This window comes from Lithobates pipiens, unplaced genomic scaffold (assembly GCF_037356315.1).
Source record: "Lithobates pipiens isolate NorthernLeopardFrog02 unplaced genomic scaffold, aLitPip1_a1.2 Scaffold_8, whole genome shotgun sequence".
NCBI lineage: Eukaryota > Metazoa > Chordata > Amphibia > Anura > Ranidae > Lithobates > Lithobates pipiens.
The window spans coordinates 67,814,806-67,836,202 of record NW_027507903.1 but is presented as its reverse complement, the minus strand read 5'-3'; positions in this window follow the sequence as shown (position 1 = coordinate 67,836,202).

Genomic DNA, 21,397 nt, shown 5'->3' with positions numbered 1-21,397 from the left:
TATATGTAGCGATACCCCCAAAGGAGCTGCTTAACCACTTCCCGCCTGGCCTATAGCATATTGATGGCCGGGAAGTGGTTGCATTATCCTGATTGGGCTTCTAATGATGTCCAAGGGGGGCACGCAGTGCGGCGATCAGGGGTGGCATGTGTCCCTTGGACACAGCATTCCCCCCGATCACAGTAAACTGCCAATGAATTTCTTTACCACGTGATCAGTTGTGTCAATGTCCCAGCCGATCACATGGCATAACAGACTCTGCGGCACGCCACTGTAAGCGTGCAGAGCAAGGGTCAAGGAAGGAGCATGTCCCGTGGACACAGTGCTTCCCTGATCAGGGTAAACAGCCAATGAAATTGGCTGTTTACCACGTAACCGGCTGTGTCCAATCACAGCCAGTCACATATGTAAACACTGAGGAGCAGTTACTATCTGACCTCTGCTCTCTCCTCACACACCGATCATGTGAGGAGAGAGCAGAGATCAGTAAGTGAGCTGTCAGTGTAGTATATGGTCTCTATTATATACTGTATACTGTACACAACACCCCGCCCCCCAATAAAGAGGACCTGTCACACAGCCCAGCTTATCAATCAGCCCATCTGTTTATAAGCCCAGTCAATCAATCATCCCATCGGTCAATCAATCAATCAGCCCATCTGTCAATCAATCAATAAGCCCATCGGTCAGTCAATCAGCCCATATGTCAATCATCTGTCACAGGCCCACCGCCATTGGTACCACCACAAAGTCTACCAGTACCGCCATCGGTACCACCACCAGTTTCACCATCAGGCCCGCCACTAGTACCACCATCGGTACTGCCATCAGACCCACCATCTATACCACCACACAGGCCCACTACCAGTATCGCCATCGGTACTTCCATCAGGCCCGCCATCAGTGCCGCCACCCGTACCGCCACCACCACCACCACCACCACCACCCGTACCGCCATCGGTACTGCCGCTATCATCCCCCCTTTCACCGCACAGCCAGATGTGCAGCCCGACACTACGAATTTTTCTCAATTCGATTATTTGTGTTTATTTTTTCCACAAGATTTGCTGCAGAATATGGTGGATCAAACTAATCTGTATGCATCCTAATTTATTGCTGCCAACCCCAATTCTTCCTACTCCAGCATGTTCCAGTGGCGACGTCTAACACTGGACAAATTTAAATTGTTTTTGGGCCTTACGTTTAATATGAGGCTTACAAAAAAGAACAAAGTCCATGCATATTGGCCAACCAACCCCATCCAACAAATGCCCATATATTCCGCTGTCATGTCCAGGACAAGATACAACATGATTATGCATTTTCTCCACTTCAATGACAATTCACAGTGCCCTCCCCGAGATCATCCCAACCACTACAAATTGTACAAGATAAGCCTCCTAATCAATTCCTTTTCCCAGCGGTTTAGAGACGTTTTTATCCCAGACCAAAAAAATTGTGTGGACGAGTCCCTCATACATTTCACTGCGCGACTGCACTTCAAGCAGTATATACCAAGCAAGAGAGCCAGGTATGGGCTAAAATTAAATAAATTATGTGATCGAGCCACTGGATACGTCTTCACATTCCAGATCTACGAAGGCAAAGACTCCCAGCTCCAGCCCCGTGATTGCCCCACATATATTAGAACCAGTGGGAAAATTTTCTGGGAGCTGGCATACCCCTGTTTGAAAAAGGATACCATTTATATGTCGACAACTATTATACCAACCTGCCTCTTTTTTCGTCACCTTTACAGTATAAAAACCCTGGCCTGTGGTACCTTACAAAAAAAACAGAAGGGATTCCCACAAAACCTGTTGACAAAACCTGTTGACAAAACAATTGCAAAACGGAGAATCAGCATTCATGAGGAACGAGGAGGTGTTGGCCATGAAGTGGAGGGACAAGAAAGATGCCCACATCCTCCCAATGACCCCGTGGTGGAGATCCAAAGAAGACGCTGCGCCATTGTAAAGCCAGAATATGTCCACGACTACAATATGTACATGGGGTCATGGATTTAAACAATCAGATGCTACTATTTATCAACCAGAAAGTCATGTTATTGGTATAAGAAAGTTGCGTTTCACTTGTTTCACTTGTTTCACATGGCCCTTTTTAATTCATTTGTCTGCTCCCAAAAAGTAACTGAAAACCAACAAATCATACCTCAAGTATATTGAAGATATTGCCACTGCCCTCATTTACCAACAAGGTCCCGCCCCAGTAAGTATTCACTCTGATAGTGTGAGTCGACTTCATGAGCAACACTTTCCCTATAACATTCCCCCCACAGAAGCTGGAAGAAGATGCCAAATGAAATGCAGTGTATGCAGCAGAGGAGGAGTAAGAAGAGATACCAGCTATTATTGTCCCCAATGTCCCTCCCACCCTGGCCTGTGCATCGGAGATTGCTTCAAAAATTATCATACATACATCCAATATTAGTTCCCCTTATTATGAACAGACTGCCATTTCCCCATTTGCCTGCTACCATGTTACTACCTTCCATGTTAATTAACTGACCCTGGCCTGTTTACCGACGATATCTTTGCTTGCCAATTTAAACCACGTTGTTGACTTCCATCTGCACCGACCTTGGCCTGTTAATCAACCATGTTTTTGCCTGCCACTTGGACTGATGTTTTGGCCATCTACTTTAGTACACAGGGGTCTCACATATGTGAGGGGCTTTCGAATAGCATTCTCAGTAGAGAAAAACTGTTTTTCATTTTCTATGCTCCCAGAACAAGGTCTGGTTGCCTGGAGGCTTCAAAGCAATTTGGGTGGGAGAAGCCTCTACCCTTGTCCCCCTGGCCCTAAGCTTGATGGTCCTTCCTGCTGCCTGGACCAATTCTTTGGCTGTGCTGACCATATTGCTGCCTGTAATGACCCATGACATTATGGACCATGTTTCTTCCTGCTACCTGGACCTGTGCTTTGGCAGTGCTCTGGCTGTGCTGACAGTATCTCTGCCTGTACGAACTATGGACAGTATTCCTGCCTGCTGCCTGGATGATTGCTTTTGCTGCCGCTGACCTCCTTCCTGCTTGCTGCCTGGACTGATGCTCTTCTCTGTGGACCACTGCACTTCTAAAACCACAGGTAATCTTTTGTTATTTGGTATGTACCTGCTAAGTGTTAGAAATATGAAGGGCCTTCAAAAATGTGATCGGTAGTTAGAAAATGATATGTGTAATTAATGCTGCTAGAATGCCTGGAGGTGCTACTTGGATTTTGGGCCTCTGTATGTGGTCAGGCTGTGTAAAAGTCTCAAACATGTGGTATCGCCATACTCAGGAGTAGGGATGTTCGACTCGAACATCGGCTGTTCGTCCGTTCGGCGAATACCGAACGTTATAGGCCGTTCGCGCCAAATTCGTGTGGCGCTCACGGCCCACAATGCACTGCGTTATCACAGTGCATTGCTGGCTCATGATTGGCCAAGCATGCACTGTGACCCCGCATGCTTGGCCAATCACAGCGCCGGCAGCAAGGAGAGCTATGATTGGCCACAGGCAGGATGCCTCTGGCCAATCATAGCTCAGGCTGTGTAGTACACGCCCCACACTATATAAGGCCGCCAGTGCGGCGGCCTTGTGTGGTGTGTTGGCGTCTGTAGGAGTTAGTGGGTGTTCTGTGTACCTTCAACGCAGTATACACCATTCGTTATTGGCCGATTTTGCGTTCTTGCTCTTCCGTAGTGGGTGTTGTCTGCATGCCCTGACCGCAGTATACACCGTTATATCCACCTATATAGCTAGCTATCTTGCTCTTTTTAAATAGAGCTTGCAGTCAGTTGTAGGAGATTGTGCGTGCTGTCTGCATGCCCTGACCGCAGAATACACCGTTATATCCACCTATATAGCTAGCTATCTTGCTCTTTTTAAATAGAGCTTGCAGTCAGCTGTAGGAGATTGTGCGTGCTGTCTGCATGCCCTGACCGCAGAATACACTGTTATATCCACCTATATAGCTAGCTATCTTGCTCTTTTTAAATAGAGCTTGCAGTCAGTTGTAGGAGATTGTGCGTGCTGTCGGCGTGCCCTGACCGCAGAATACACCGTTACATCCACCTATATAGCTAGCTATCTTGCTCTTTTTAAATAGAGCTTGCAGTCAGTTGTAGGAGATTGTGCGTGCTGTCTGCGTGCCCTGACCGCAGAATACACCGTTATAGCCACCTATATAGCTAGCTATCTTGCTCTTTTTAAATAGAGCTTGCAGTCAGTTGTAGGAGATTGTGCGTGCTGTCTGCGTGCCCTGACCGCAAAATACAGCGTTATATCCACCTAGATAGCTAGCTATCTTGCTCTTTTTAAATAGAGCTTGCTGTCAGCTGTAGGAGATTGTGCGTGCTGTCTGAGTGCCCTGACCACAGTATACACCGTTATATCAACCTACATAGCTCTTCTCTAATTGAGCCATCTGCCATCTGCAGGAGTTAGTGGGTGTTGTGTGTGCCTCCAGCACAATATACACTACCCAATTGCTGGTTTTCCCATCTCCCTTCAGGCCATTACCATGTCTGGAAGGCCAGCAAGGAGAGGCAGACAGGCGCAAGCCGATAAAAGAGGACAAGCAGGTTCTGTGTCTAGAGACAACAGTGCTGGTCGTGGACGCGGTGCATCGTCATCATCAGCACGTGGCCATGGGACACCCTTGTCCTTCTTTTCGACAGCTGGACATGTTGAGCGCAACATGCCGAAGACTTGGTAGAGTGGATGACCAAGCCCTCTTCATCCTCCTCATCCTCTTTCACCCAGGCTCAGAGTACTAGCAAAGCAGCTGCCAACACATCATCTTCCCTCCTCTCAATGTCATAATCAGTGACTCCTTCCCTAGACCCACCATGTCCTCCTGAGGAGTCTCCTGAACTCTTTGAGCACAGTGTTGGGTACATGCTCCAGGAGGATGCCCAGTGTTTTGTAGGCTCTGATGATGATACTCAGCTAGAGGAATGCAGTATCGTGAGCACAGAGAGAGGGGATGCTCAAGAAGGACAGCAATCTGGCAGTCATGTTCCACAAGCTGCAGCATACTGCCAGGTTTGCTCCAGCGATGAAGAGGGAGGGGATGATGAGGGCACTGACTCCACGTGGGTGCCTGGTAGGAGAGAGGAGGAGGAGGCACATGTCCAACGAGGCAGGATGCCCTCCGGGGGCCAGCTTAGGGGCAGCACACCGACTGAATCACACCGCAGAGCTCCGCCTGTGCAGGGCGCTGCCTCTGCGCGTTATTCTAAAAGTTCTTTGGTGTGGGCCTTTTTTGAGACGAGTGCATCAGATCGCACCGCTGCTATTTGCAACATATGTCTCAAGCGTATCTCGCGTGGCCAAAACATCAGCCGCTTGGGCACCACATGCTTGACCAGACATATGTTGACCTCCCATGCAGCTCGTTGGCAAGCCTACCTCAAAGACCCACACCAAAGAACAAAGCGGACCTCTCCTTGCTCCTCATCAGCTGGGATCTCCAACCCCACTAGACCTTCAGTCCTTTCTGAAACCTTCTCTGAGAGGAATGAAGGTGTAGAATTAGGTGTGTCACAGCCAAGTGCACTCTGCTAGCAGTACACCCACGTCCGATTATAGCAGGCAAATGTCCCTGCCCAGGCTGCTGGACCGCCGAAAGAAGTTCACTCCCAGCCATCCACATGCCCAGCGGTTGAATGCTAGCTTGGCTAAATTGCTAGCACTTCAACTGCTGCCTTTTCAGTTGGTAGACTCGGCCCCCTTCCGTGAGTTTGTACAATGTGCGGTTCCTCAGTGGCAGGTCCCCAAACGCCACTTTTTCTCACGGAAGGCAATTCCAGCTCTCTACCAGCATGTGGAAGGCAATGTCCTTGCCTCGCTGGACAGGGTGGTCAGCGGTAAGGTGCATATTACCGCTGACTCATGGTCCAGCAGGCATGGACAGGGACGTTACCTGTCTTTCACGGCCCATTGGGTCACTCTTCTGGCAGCTGGGAAGGATGCAGGACAAGGTGCAGTAGTGTTGGAGGTTGTTCCTCCACCACGCCTCCAAAATGCTACTATTGGTTGTGACACACCTCTCTCCTCCACCCCCTCCTCTTCTTCTTCCTCCATGGCCTCTTCCAGTGCTCTGTCCTCAGAACCAGCGGTGCTCCATAAGCGTTCCAGGGGCTACGCAAGTACGCAGGCAAAACGATGCCATGCCGTGCTTGCGCTGGTTTTTTTTGGGGGACAGGAGCCACACTGGGGCAGATGTTTTGTCAGCTCTGCAGGGGCAGGCCGAGAGGTGTTTGACGCCACGCCAGCTTAAGCCAGGAATGGTGGTTTGCGACAATGGCACCAACCTCCTCTCCGCCCTCCGACAGGGACAACTGACCCATGTGCCCTGTGTGGCTCATGTCCTTAACCTGGTGGTGCAGCAGTTCTTGGGCAGGTACCCGGGCTTACAGGATGTCCTGAAGCAGGCCAGGAAAGTCTGTGTGCATTTTCGCTGATCATTTAATGCCTGTGCTTGGCTGGCTGAGCTCCAAAAGGAGTTGAACCTGCCCAAGAACCGCCTTATATGTGACATGCCCACCATGTGTAACTCAACGTTGGCCATTCTGCACACGCAGCAGAGGGCCATCAATGAGTACCTGTGCGACTACGGCACCAGGACAGGGTCAGGGGAGCTCAGTTTTTTCTCACCACGCCAGTGGGGCATGATCAGGGATGCATGCACTGTCCTATCACCGTTTGAGGAGGCCACAAGGATGGTGAGCAGTGACAGTGCATGCATCAGTGACACTGTACCTCTTGTCCACCTCTTGGAGCATACGCTACGTGGAATAATGGACAGGGCACTTGAGGCAGAACAGAGGCAGGAAGAGGAGGACTTCCTTGCCTCTCAAGGCCCCCTTTATCCAGACAGTGTTCCTGCTGTGCCACCCATCACACGGAAGAGGAAGAGGATGAGGAGGAGGAGGAGGAGGAGGAGGATGATTGTGTCAGCATGGAGGTGGAGGCTGATACTCAGCATCAGCAGCAGCAGCAGTCTTGTAGGGATGATTTACAGTTCCAAGAAACCCGTGGACTTGTACGTAGCTGGGAGAAGGTAGCTGCGGATCATGTTATCCTTAGTGACCCAGAGGACTCCGGACTGAATGCCTCAGCTAACCTACGCTGCATGGCCTCCCTGATCCTGCAAAGCCTGCGGAAGGATCCTTGTATTCTTCGGATCAAGGAGAGGGACCATTACTGGCTGGCCACTCTCCTTGATCCACGGTACAAGGGTAAGGTTGCCGACCTTATCTTGCTGTCGCAGAGGGAGCAGAGGATGAGACATCTCCGGGAGGCCTTGCAGAATGGTCTGTGCAATGGGTTCCCAGGAACTGGGAGGTTACAAACTCCTGGTCCTGGACAACGTGTTGCTGAGGCATCGGTCAGAAGGAGCAGTGGAGAAGGTGGCCGTCTGACTGATGCGTTCAGACAATTTTTTAGTCCGCAGCCCCAAGGTATGATCAGTTCCAGCAACCATCGCCAGCGTCTGATTTACATGGTGCAGGAATACCTAGGGGCAAGGTCAGACTTGGACACCTTTCCCACCGAAAATCCTCTGGCTTACTGGCTTCTGTCCAAAATTGACCCTAGTATATGAATGGGGACCTTGGATTGTGGGCTCCTTGAGGGTAGGGACCAACATGAGTGTGCAATGTACAGGGATAGGAACAATTGTAGACACTCACTCAGGTTGAACTGGATGGACTGGTGTCTTTATTCAACCTAACTAACTATGAAACTATGAAACTGGGTCTTGAGGATGGATCACTGGCCAGAGCTTGCACAGTATGCAATTGAGCTACTGGCCTGTCCTGCATCCAGAGTTCTTTCGGAACGCACCTTCAGTGCTGCTGGTGGCTTTGTTACCGATCACAGGGTGCGCCTGTCCACCGACTCAGTTGATCGACTGACCTTCATCAAGATTAATCAGTCTTGGATCACCCACAGCTACCAAGCACCTGAAGCTGATGTAACCAAATATTTTTTTTTTAAATATCACATCCCTTCAAGACTGCCTATGCTGATGCTGAGTGACTGTCCTGTTATGTTGATTTTTTGGTTCTGGGTGATGCCACCAGCCCAATTTTTCAGCCCCTGTTTAACAGGGGCGTTTAATTACAATTTTTGATGCAATGCTTTGCAGCAAGGCTCATTCCTGCACCACAACTAGAGTATATGGGAGAGGTTGCAGTGTTGTGGCACCAGCACCAGTGCCTAAGTCCCAATTTTTCTGCCCCTGTTTAACAGGGGCGTTTAATTACAATTTTTGATACAATGCTTTGCAGCAGGGCTCATTCCTGCACCACAACTAGAGTATATGGGAGAGGTTGCAGTGTCGTGGCACCAGCACCAGTGCCTAAAGCCCAATTTTTCAGCCCCTGTTTAACAGGGGCATGTAATTACAATTCTTGATATAATAGTTCACAGGAGGGCCCGTTCCTGTGCCCACCCAGAGTAACTGTGAGGACTTATAGTGTTGTGGCACCAGCACCACAACCACCAAAGGTCAATTTTTCTACCACTGTTCAACAATGGCATGTAATTACAATTCTTGATATAATCATTCACAGCAGGGCACTCCAGTGCCCACCAAGAGTCACTTTGAGGGCTTACAATGTTGTGGCAACACCAACACCTTGTTCCGCCATTTCTGCAGAGCATATAGGGCAGGCCCCTACTTTCAAACATCCAACTTACAAACGTCTCCTACTTGCAAACGGAAGGAGACAACAGCAAGTGAGATGAAAAAAGACGGACGGCAAAACAAATTATACAGGGGTGATAACCCTTCCCTATGTTTTCCAAAAAGCTTAAAAATAGATTTTTTGACTGGAGCTACACTTTAAAAATGTACCAGTTGAAAATTATAAACAGATTCTACTTAACACAACAAACCTACACAGTCCCTGTCTTGTTTGCACCGCCTGTATACTGCTGTTCTGAGTATATAGGGCCTGGGTACAGGGTTCCCCTTAATATCCGTACAAGACCCAAAGGGGCTGGTAATGGGCAGGGGGGGCTACCCATGCCATTTCATACATATTGCCGGAACCAGAGATAACATTAAAACCGCAAGCAGTTTTAAATGACATTATTTCCGTTAAATGTCATTTTGTGCAGGGACTGTTCTAAACACGGGAAACACGTGGCACTTCACAGGCATACTATAGACACCCCCCAGGCACAATATTTAAAGGAATATTTCACTTTTTTTCACTTTAATTGCCATTAAAATCAGTGCTCCCGCCAAAACGGCCATTTTTAAAAACATGCCGTCTATTCATCAAAATTGTTTAAATAATATATCGCGGGTGCCTCTTATCCCTTCTCCCTTCAGAGGTCCAGGTGTGTGGTCTCTTGCAAGCACTTTGGAGTTGAGACTTGCCGAGAGGAGGTGGAGATAGCACACGGAGACCACAGGATCACAATAAGCAGACTCTGGTTATAGGACATATTCCTTCTTTTCAATCATCTGAATGGTAAATATATCACCACACATCCGGAGAGATGCTTTATATACTAATGTTTGTAATACTAATGTAAAGTTTATTGATTCTTAAGGAACTCATTTTGATATATCTCCTCAGAATATAAATCCCCAGAAGAAGACAATGACAATAGGGGTCGAAACGCATTGGCGTATTCATGTGGACATTCACGTTGTAATGCCTGTAAACAACTGGCTCCACTGTGTGTGTTTTTTGCCTAGAATGTTGGATTATGTTTTTTATATGTCAATTGCCAGAGCCCATTTTTTAAACCTCATGTGAAATTCGAAATTCACTTTTTTGATACAATAAAAACTATCTTTCGTGGATTTGATTATTTTTGCTGCTAAAAAACCCCTTGGAAGAATGTTGCATTATTTTGGGCTGTGCAGCTATGCTGCCTCTCCCATATGTGTTTTTTTTCTTCTATTCTACTGCTATAAAATGTTAGCTGGAGTTTGGCTTCAATTTGTTAGTGTACGTAAATCTTCTAGTCCATTTAACACTCCGTTCCCCCCCAAGACTGACAATGCTGCTGTCCAAAGGTGACCTCTGTGCTCCTTCATCCAGAGTTGGGTCTCACTAATACAGGAGGGGTGTTACTGGCCAGATCACCAGGTGAAAACAGAGGGGAAGAAAGCCTAAGAAAAAGAAAACTAATACAGCTACCACATCTAATGATCGGTAATCTACAATATATTAAAGTTTTGGTTTTAGGTTTATTACCGCTTATCCAACCTTATTTGAGTTTTTTTTATATCCGTTGCACACGATTTGATATTCAAAGCGAACACAGCTAAACACTATCCTGCCAACACAAATATGTGGCCAGGGCTTGATCTCACCCTGGCATCACCCCAGTACCGTTTTTTAGAGCTGGCTGTTGGCTTTCTTAGGATAACAACCAATGTGCCTAAGAAGCCACTCGACTGTTATCCCAAGCAGTGGGAGGGAACTCCCCCCCCCCCCCCGAACGCATTCCATGGCTTGTCTGGGTTCTCCCGTCCCACCGGCCGGCACATCCACCAGCAGCCAGGGACCCAAAAACGAAGACGGAATTGGCTTTGAACGGGTCTCGGATCCAGTAACCCGGGAAGCAATGAAGTTTATAGAAAGCCTTAAACGTGCCAACCTTAAAAAAAAAGACAGCATTCAAAAACGCCAAACTTTAGAATACTTTTAAGTGCAGAGGAGGGGTTTGGAGTCTTATTGACTGTCACCGCCTATTACTGTCACAAGGGATGTTTACTTTCCTTCTGACAGCAATAAAAGTGATCAGAATTTTTGTCTTCAAAGGTACAGTGTAAAAAAATTTAAATAAAAATAAATTTAATGTGCCCCATCCCTCCATGCTTGAGCGCAGAAGCAAAGACATACGTAGGGCGCAACCAGAAATGTAAACAGTGTTCAAACCACACATGTGAGGTACTACCATGATCGTTAGAGTGAGAGCAATAATTCTTGCACTAGACCTCCTCTGTAACTCTAAACATGTAACCTGTAGAATCACCTATGGAGATTTTTAAGTACCATAGTTTGTCGCCATTCCACGAATGGGTGCAATTTTAAAGCATGACATGTTAGGTATCTATTTACTCAGTGCAACATCATCTTTCCCATTATACTAAAAAATTGGGTTACCTTTACCGTTTTTTAATTTTTTTTTATTCATAAAATTTTTATTTTTTTTCAAAAAAACTGTGTTTGAAAGACTGCTGCACAAATATTGTGTGACGTAAAATATTGCAATAATTGCTATTTTATTCTCTAGGGTCTTTGCTTAAAAAAATATATATATATATATATATATATATATATATATATATATATATATATATATATATATATATATATATATATATATATATAAATAATGTTTGGGGTTCTAAATTATTTTCTAGCAAAAAATACATATTTTTACTTTTAGTCAACAAATGTGAGAAAAAGGCTTAGGCATAAGGGGCTAACCTTATTTATTAAGGTGCTTTTTTTTTATTTCAATACATTTTTCTTTAGATTATTTAAAGTGGACATACAATGTACATTTGCCATAACTTGGGAAACAATGCAAAGGCTGCAAAAACAAATATACTGCATACCGTATTTATTACATTTTTTTGCTGTTGTTTTTTTTTGTTATTTACAAAGTAGCCACCAGTTTTGTGGTTTTGTTTATTAATTACAGTATTTATATTGTCTGCTGTTTTCATTCAGCTACTGAGCTATTATTATATACATTATACAGACCATGTGTCAATGACATAGGAAGCTTTGAGAACACAGAGACAGATGTACTTTACCATTGCCAAATTTCTGAAACCAAGAACAAATGGGAAGTGGCATTTAAGGCATTTAAGTCCCGCCCCCTTGCTCTCCTCCTTTTGCCTATTACTGTCAGAAGGGATGTTTACATTCCTTCTGACAGCAATAAAAGTGATCAGAATTTTTCTTTTCAAAGGTACAGTGTAAAAAAAAACGAAATAAATAAATAAATAAATTAAGAAATAAATAAACAATTTTAAGTTTCCCATCCCAGAAGCAAAGGCATATGTAAGTTGCAACCGGAAATGTAAACAGTGTTTACAGGGACCCAAGCGAAGCCGGAATTTACTTTGATTGGGTCTTCGATCCAGTAACCCGGGAAGCGGTGAGCTTTATAGAAAGCCTTAAAGGTGCCAACTTTAAAAAAAAGTCAGCATTCAAAGACGCCAAACTTGGCGTTTAGAATACTTTTAAGTGCAGAGGAGGGGTTTGGGGTCTTATTGACTGTCACCGCCTATTACTGTCACAAGGGATGTTAACTTTCCTTCTGACAGCAATAAAAGTGATCAGAATTTTTGTCTTCAAAGGTACAGTGTAAAAATAAATAAATAAATTTACTGTGCCCCATCCCTCCGTGCTTGAGCGCAGAAGCAAAGACATACGTAAGTCGCAACCACAAATGTAAACAGTGTTCAAACCACACATGTGAGGTATCGCCACGATCATTAGAGTGAGAGCAATAATTCTTGCACTAGACCTCCTCTGTAACTCTAAACAGGTAACCTGTAGATTCACTTATGGAGATTTTTACGTACCGTAGTTTGTCGCCATTCTACAAATGTGTGCAATTTTAAAGCAAGACATGTTAGGTATCTATTTACTAAAAAATTGGGCTACCTTTACTGTTTTTTTTTTTTTTTTATTCATAAAAATTTTTTTGTTTTTTTTTAAACTGTGTTTGAAAGACTGCTGTGCAAATACTATGTGACATAAAATATTGCAACGATTTCCATTTTATTCTCTAGGGTCTTTGCCTAAATTAAAAAAAAATAATATATATATATATATATATATATATATATATGTATATATATATATATATATGTATATATATGTATATATATATGTGTATAATGTTTGGGGGTTCTAAATAATTTTCTAGCAAAAAATACATATTTTTACTTTTAGGCAACAAATGTGAGAAAAAGGCTTAGGCATAAGGGGCTAACCTTATTTATTAAGGTGCTTTTTTTTATTTCAATACATTTTTATTGAGATTATTTAAAGTAGACATACAATGTACATTTGCCATAACATGGGAAATAATGCAAAGGCTGCAAAAAACAAGTATACTGCATACCGTATTTATTACATTTTTATTTTTTGTTATTTACAAAGTGTATATATATATATATATATATATATATATATATATATATATATATAGATATATATATATATATATATATATATATATATATATATATATATATATATAGATATATATATAGATATATATATATATATATATATATATATATAATATCTGAGGGTTCTAAATAATTTTCCAGCAAAAAATACAGATTTTAACTTGTAGGTAACAAAAAAAGAAAAAGGCTTAGGTATATTATTATTATTTTTTTATTTAAATTATTTAAAGTGGACTTACAATGTACATTTGCCATAACTTGGGAAACAATGTAAAAGGCTACAAAAACAAATATACTGCATACCGTATTTATTACATTTTTTTTATGTTGTTTTTGTTATTTATAAAGTAGCCACCAGTTTTGTGGTTTTGTTTATTAATTACAGTATTTATATTGTCTGCTGTATTCATCCAGCTACTGAGCTATTATTATATACATTATACAGACCATGTGTCAATGACATGGGAAGCTTTGAGAACACAGAGACAGATGTGCTTTACCATTGCCAAATTTCCGAAACCAAGAACAAATGGGAAGTGGCATTTAAGGCACATAAAGTTCATTTGGCAGCTTCTCCAACATGCCGTGCATCAAAAGCTCCCCTTGCCAGGTGTCTTGTGTACAATATTTACCTGCAAGGATCACGCTCCTCTGGTTTTCTCTATAACACCTTTCCTTTACCCCCGAGCTCACGCTCTTTGTGTGTTTTTATCCCACAATCCTCCTGGGACTGAAGTGTAAAGTAATAATTAGAGTAAAGTGAGATATAAGGGCGGCTTTGGGAGGAATGTGGAACAGACAAACATCCATTTGTAAAATACTACAAGTTTAGCCAGATGTTACTGGCACATGGTAAAACCCAGTGTTGTGGGAAAATATAGCCTTTGATTATAACGTCTTCTACTGAATGTTTAAATTACAGTCTTGGCGCAAATCAATAAAAGACCTCCAGCTAGAGCCAGATTTACAACCCCAGCTGCTGGGGTCGATTTCAGTCTCAATTTCTATTGCTGGTTTATACAACATACAGTATTTGAAGTGTATGTCAGGGCAAGAAAAATAAAAAAATATGCAGAGAATTTTTGCAATACATGCACATTTGTCCCAGTATTTATTCTTTTTTTAAAACTTTAATTTTAAAGCAAGAGACGTATGGATGCAATAGCCATCACATTAAAGGCTAAGTTTGCCTTCTGAAAGCTACACGTTCCACCCGTATTTAGGGTGTAACATGTAACATGTTCAGCAACCTCCCCCTGCACCCCTGACATCCCCATTCCCTGTGGAGATGGGTGGGAGTTCTTCTCCGCACCCACTGTCACCTTTTAAAATCGCCACAACTATGCGGGGCACTGCCCACACAGTAGCATCATTTATTCACAGGAATCTGTGAATGAGAAAACTACAAGTCACGTCTTCCACTGCCGCTGACTGACTTGTAGTTTGAATCTACCATGAGCGTGCAAATTAGGTAGCTCGTGGTCCATTCACACGCCCGCTAGCTTGCAAACTGACAGCTCATAAACAGGTACAGGATGAAAGCTGGAGGGAGAGCGTACAGACGTCTGGAATTATACCCGCGTTCTGCTGATCAATACTTCCCAGGCTCCTTTTTTTTTTTCTTTTTTTTTATAAACGCACATTTTTTAACCTGCAGAAACATATGCATTTATTATTTTTCTGTGAAAGGTGAACTTACATAGTTTCATAATTGGTCAGGTTGAAAAAGGACACAAGTCAACCAGTTTAAAAAAAATAAGTATAAGAAAGTATTCCTGCGCCTAATCAAGGAAAAGGAAAGAAACCGTACTGCTGCACACACTGAAGTGGGGTACCTGAACCCCTGTGGAGAAAACTGATAAACGGAAGTAGTGATACGCTGTACTAGGACAGGAGGCCCAGCCTTAAAGGCTGGTGGGCTGTATAGGCACTTGAATAATATAAGGTTGTTTATGGCTGTCCTATACACACAGTTGATCCAGAGGAAGGAAAAATAAATAAATATTGTATAATCCAATTTGTTCCAGTGGGGGGGGGGGAAATTCCTACTTGATCCACTTAGATATTAGACATGTACTTCATCAATAAATGAATTTAGATTTTTTCCATTCCGTTCCGTTTGGTATTAATCGTTACCAGTCTCCCACTCCCATATTAAAAAAGGTAATTTTCCCAACCCTCACTCAGCAGCAGAAGAAAACCTCTGATTGGTCAACAAAACACCAGTCACGTTTCCATTGTAACGGAATTTGGATCCGAAATTCGTCAACGAAATTTCGTATTTCGTATACAATCTGGAAGCATAGAAATTCGTATTTCGGATGCTTCTGAATGTACTAATTCTCAGAAACGAACCGCACATGTCTATTAGATATTCCCTGGATCAACTGCCCTTGGAATTTTTCCCTTCAAAAAATAATATTCAGTTATATTTTATGCATTTGGCCAGCCTGTGGGACTCCGTGAAGCGGATTCGGTTATGGTTGTTAAAGAGGAAGTAAACACTGATGGGTTTACTTCCTCTTTCATTCCCTGCAAAGGTAAAGCATAATGGACTACTAGGCATCGCATAGTAGTTCATTATGTGTCGCTTACCTGACACAGGAGCCAGCGATATCACCGCTGTCCCCTGTAGTCCGGTACATCCATCTTTTCGGTGGGGTCTCGCAGCTCCGTCGCTGTCATTCGGCGGAGCCGCGATGATGTCACTCCCGCGCATGCACACGGGAGCCGACACACGCAGCAGCTCCGTTGTTGGAAATGCCACGCTCAGTGCGCCTGCGCGCCGCTGTCTACGGCGCATGCGCCGTAGACAGCGGTGCCTGTCTTTGGGCAAATATCTCCTAAACCGTGTAGGTTTAGGAGATATTTCTTGGACCTACAGGTAAGCCTTAATCTAGGCTTACCTGTAGGTCAAAGTGGTTTGTAAGGGTTTACAACCACTTTAATGGCACCCATCTCCAGGCACTATGCCTCACGAATGGCTGTGAAGTACCTTGCACTTCTGCTAGACTTGCAGAGGAAACCTTTTATAGTGGCTTTGCTTCAAACCCCACTTCTGCTTTACTGACCCTAGTTCTTTTGATATGCCAGGAACCATCATTCACCCCTTTAACCACTTGCTTACTGGGCACTTAAACCCCCCTCAGTCCCAGACCAATTTTCAGCTTTCAGTGCTGATGCACTTTGAATGACAATTGCGCAGGCATACAACACTGTACCCAAATGAAATTTTTATCATTTTTTTCCCACAAATAGAGCTTTCTTTTGGTGGTATTTAATTACAGCTGGGAGTTTTATTTTTTGCTAAACAAACAAAAGAAGATGCAAAAAAAAAAAAAAAAAATCATGTTTAATAGTTTGTTATAAAATTTTGCAAACAGGTAATTTTTCTCCTTCATTGAAGTGCGCTGATGAGGCGGCACTGATAGGCTGCACTGGTGGGCACTGATAGGCTGCATTGGTGGGCACTGATAGGCTGCACTAGTGGGCACTGATAGGCATAGTTAAGGCGGCACTAATAGGCACAGATAAGGCGGCACCGATGGGCACAGATAAGGCGGCACTGATGGGCACAGATGGGCACAGATAAGATGGCACGGATGGGTGGCACAGATGGGTGGCACTGATGGATGGCACTAAGGGGCACTGATAGGTACCACTGATAGATGGGACTGATGGGCACTGATAGGTGGCTCTGATAGGTGGCACTGCTGGGCACTGATGGGCACTGGTAGATGACACTGATGGGCACGGATATGTGGCACTGGGGTGCAGCACCTTTGTTGAGGCAGATTGTGGGCACTGCTGGGTGGCACTGTGGGCACTGCTGGGTGGCACTCCTGGGTGGCACTGTGGGCACTGCTGGGTGGCACTGTGGGCACTGCTGGGTGGCACTATGTGCAGCACTTATTTTTTTTATCATCTTTATTGATGAGGGGGCAGGTGGGCACTGGCAGGGGGCAGGTAGGCACTGGCAGGGCTGGCCATGATCGGGACTGATGTCCCGATCACGGCCGCCGGTGATCGGCTTTTTTTTTTTTCTCCTCGCGCTGTCAGCGCGAGGAGGAATAATAGCCGATTACTGGCTCCGTTATATTACATGATCAGCTATCATTGGCTGACAGCTGATCACGTGATAAGGGGTCGGGATCGACCCTTTGCTCTGATCGGTGATCAGGCGAGTCTCATAGACTCGCCGATCACAGAGCGCGCCGCGCGCGCCCCTCAGGGGGTGCGCAGGCCGCTCGTGCACAGGACTACGTCAATAGACGTAGTCCCGGAAAAGGAGATCCGCACTGTAGCCGTCATTCGGCTATAGCGTGGGTCCCAAGTGGTTAAAGAACTTCAGACCAGGCTTAAAATAGTTGATGCAAACTACTTAAGGTGGTTGTAAAGGCTGAGGTTTTTTACCTTCATGCATTCTATGCATGAAGGTAGAAAAAAACAGTGTGCTGCTCCCTCCAGTTGATCCAGTGATGTGCACAAGAGCCTCACTGTCCCGGGACTCCCTCTCCTCATTGTTTGAGACAGCAGCAGGGGCCATTGGCTCCCATTGTTGTCAATCACAGCCAGTGAGTCAATGAGGAGAGAGCAGGGGGTGGGGCTGAGAGGCAGCTCTATATGTCTTATGGATACATAGAACAGGGCTCAGGAGCGAGCATGCACCAGTGCTCTCATAGCAGGTGGCTTGCTATTGGAGGCACTGGTCAAGGGGGAGGATCCAGGAGCGCCAGCGGGGACCTGAAAAGAAGGGGATCGGTGCTGTTCTATGCAAAACCATTGCACAGAGTAGGTAAGTATAACATGTTTGTTTGCTTTTTGTTTTTTGTTTTTAATCTGAACCTTTAACACCACTTCTTAGCAGTACTGTTCGGTGTGAACGATAATTTCAAATTGTCCCTAACTATTTCTACTTGGCCAAAAGGTAGTAGCCATTTAAGGTGTTCTCCAAATCTTGGAAGATCTCAAGGCTCCTGGTGCCTCCAATGGACTGTAGGGTGCAGCCTGGGAAAAGCAGCATTTATGTTAACCCCCCCCCCCGCCTGGGACAGCCATTGTCTACACTAACATTTCTGTAGGCAACTTGCCTACAGGTACATGTCATTGGGTAGCACTGTGGCAGCCTGTCAAATTTTATGATAAACTGACAGCTGGTGCGGCTGAATTGGCTAAAACAGGCACCTAGCAGTATAAACATATAGGACAGTATGCACTCAGGGATGAATGCCTGAAACATAAGAAGTCTGTGCTTCAAACATTCGTTCCTGGGTGCTTAACTACCTAACTGCATACTGCCAGGCTGCTGGCAGCAGGACTGGATGGGACACTTATGCCTTCCTCCTTCGGCTAAACACCAGAGCCTCATGCACCAGCATTAAAACCCCAGTGTGTATGGTGCCTTGTGCCTTCCAGATCACATTTTCCTGCATTTAGAAGTTCCTGCTTTAAAGTGCCTAATCGGACACATAAAATTCTATTTTCTCAAAAAGCAGCTAAACTGATTGAACACACATAAACACTCGGAAAGATCAGTACCATTGAAATTTTCTATAATTGCATACAAATTCAGGTTTGATAGTGTCATTATAAATGAGGCCTAAAGCCTTAATAAAGGTGCACTGTGCCCCAGTGAATAAAGCCTTTGATTATTTATGCTCTTTCAGCTACGTGCAAGTGCCCCCTGACTTTCATGTTTACTTGTTGGATATCCTTTAAGGCTCATTCACACTAGAGGGTGAGGGGTGATAAAACACCTTTCCCCAACTGCTCCACCTTTAATCTGAGAGCCAGCGGCCTAGGGTCTACACATGCCATGGCCTCAATCAGATCTCTTGTCACTTTTATGGGGCATAGTGCCTGCCAAAGCCAACCCATTCGAGTGAATTGGGCCACTCTGCAAGCGCATAGTTGTCAACAATGTAAAAACATTTATAGGGACACTTTTTGGTCTGTAGGTGGAGTCTTATTACAATTAGAGGGTGGGACATTCATCTGTAGGTGTGGTGTAGTAGAGGGTGAAAAATCAGTAGCGCGCCATGCTGGAAGAATAGGCATGGTTTAAATGGGGTGTGGTTAGAGCCTGAGATGAACGAGGGATAGAGGGAGAAAGAAAGGGAGAAAAAGAGAGGGAGAGGGAAAGAAGGAGATAGAGAGAGGGAAGAAGAGAGAAAAAAGATAGAGACAGGGAGGGAAGGTGAGAGAAGGAAGGAAAGAAAGAAGGAAAGAAAGAGGGATAGAGAGACAGCAGGCCCAGATCATATACCACAATAGCGATATGTGTATTCCAGAAAGTTTAACAATCAGCAGATAAAGATACTCCAAACACCTGGTGTGAACACTTCAATCATAACGGCACCATGGTTGATATGGTGTCAGGATGATTGAAGCACATTTTTTCTATTATTACATTGTAATATAAAATTAAATAGTTCAGCTCACCATAATGCAGAATCAGTGAGAGCCCTGAGAGTGTCACTTGCCACGTCGCCTGCCTCCAGATGCAGCTTGTCACCTGCTACTTTATTTGTCACCAGTTTCAGCTTGTCGCCAAATGCAGCAACTCACTTGTCACCAAATGCAGCTTGTCACCAAATGCAGCACTTCGTTGTCACCAAATGCAGCACCTCCCTTGTCACCAGGGGCTGGCACTGGTGATTTGATCTCCATGTCATTTTACAGAAGACCAGCTCTCATGGAGGCCGAGCAGAAGAAGCAAGAGGCAAAGCCCGAGTGGCTGCCAATAGAAAAGGATCTACTGCCAATCCCCCGCCCCGTTACCTTTCCCACAACAGGTCACAGACCAGCAGCAAGACGCGGGGTGGGGGATTGGTGGCAGCTCCATTTCTATTGCCAGCAAACCAGGCTCCGCCTTTTGTCTTTTCCCTTTCATCTCCACAAGAGATGGTCTTCTGTAAAATGGCGGCAGAGATCAAATCACCAGTGCTGGCCCCGGACCTCTAACGGCAGCTCTGACGATACTCCAGAAGTGGGGACAAAGCCAATTTTCCGTGTTTCTTCCGAGGACATGATAAGACTGGGACAAGGATCTGAATACCGTGAATGTCTTGGAAAAATTGGGACTGTGGGCATGTATGCAAGCGTGCCACAACCACATGCTATGCATGTAGTTACAGCATGCTAGTTTGAGGTTCAAGGGGTTAAAGTGGGCAGTGAAAAGGCAATACAATGCCTCCTCATTGCCTGTCAAATGCTGAATGAGGATAGCTATTCAAAGAACAAAGCAAGTGTGCACCCAAGACATCATCAAACTTTTCTCTCTAAATGAAAAAGCAAAACTATATATATATATATATATATATATATATATATATATATATATATATATATATATATACAGTATTTCACAAAAGTGAGTACACCCCTCACATTTTTGTAAATATTTTATTATATCTTTTCATGTGCCAACACCGAAGAAATTACACTTTGCTACAATGTAAAGTAGTGAGTGTACAGCTTGTATAACAGTGTAAATATGCTGTCCCCTCAAAGTAACTCAACACACAGCCATTAATGTCTAAACTGCTAGCAAGAAAAGTGCAACAAAAACCCAGTACAGGGGTTTAACAGGACAGGTTCCACTCAGAACAGAAGTTAAGTGCACATGCTCAGCATCATATTCAGAGGTTGTCTTTGGGAAATAGACATATGAGTGGTGCGAGCATTGCTGTAGAGGTTAAAGGGATGGGGGTCAGCCTGTCAGTGCTCAGACCATACGCCGCACACTGCCTCAAATTGGTCTGCATGGCTGTCATCCCAGAAGAAAGCCTCTTCTAAAGATGATTGCACAATAAAACCCACAAACATTTTGCTGAAGACAAGCAGATTAAGGACATGGATTACTGGAACCATGTACTGTGGTCTGATGAGACCAAGATAAACTTATTTGGTTCAGATGGGGTCAAGTGTGTGTTGCAGCAACTAGGTGAGGAGTACAAAGACAAGTGTGTCTTGCCTACAGTCAAGCATGGTGGTGGGAGTGTCATAGTCTGGGACTGAGTGCTGCCGACATTGGGGAGCTACAGTTCATTGAGGGAACCATGAATGCCAACATGTACGGTGACATACTGAAGGTGAGCATGATCCCCTCCCTTCAGAGACTGGGCCGCAGGGCAGTATTTCAACATGATAATGACCCCAAACATACCTCCAAGATGACCACTGCCTTGCTAAAGAAGCT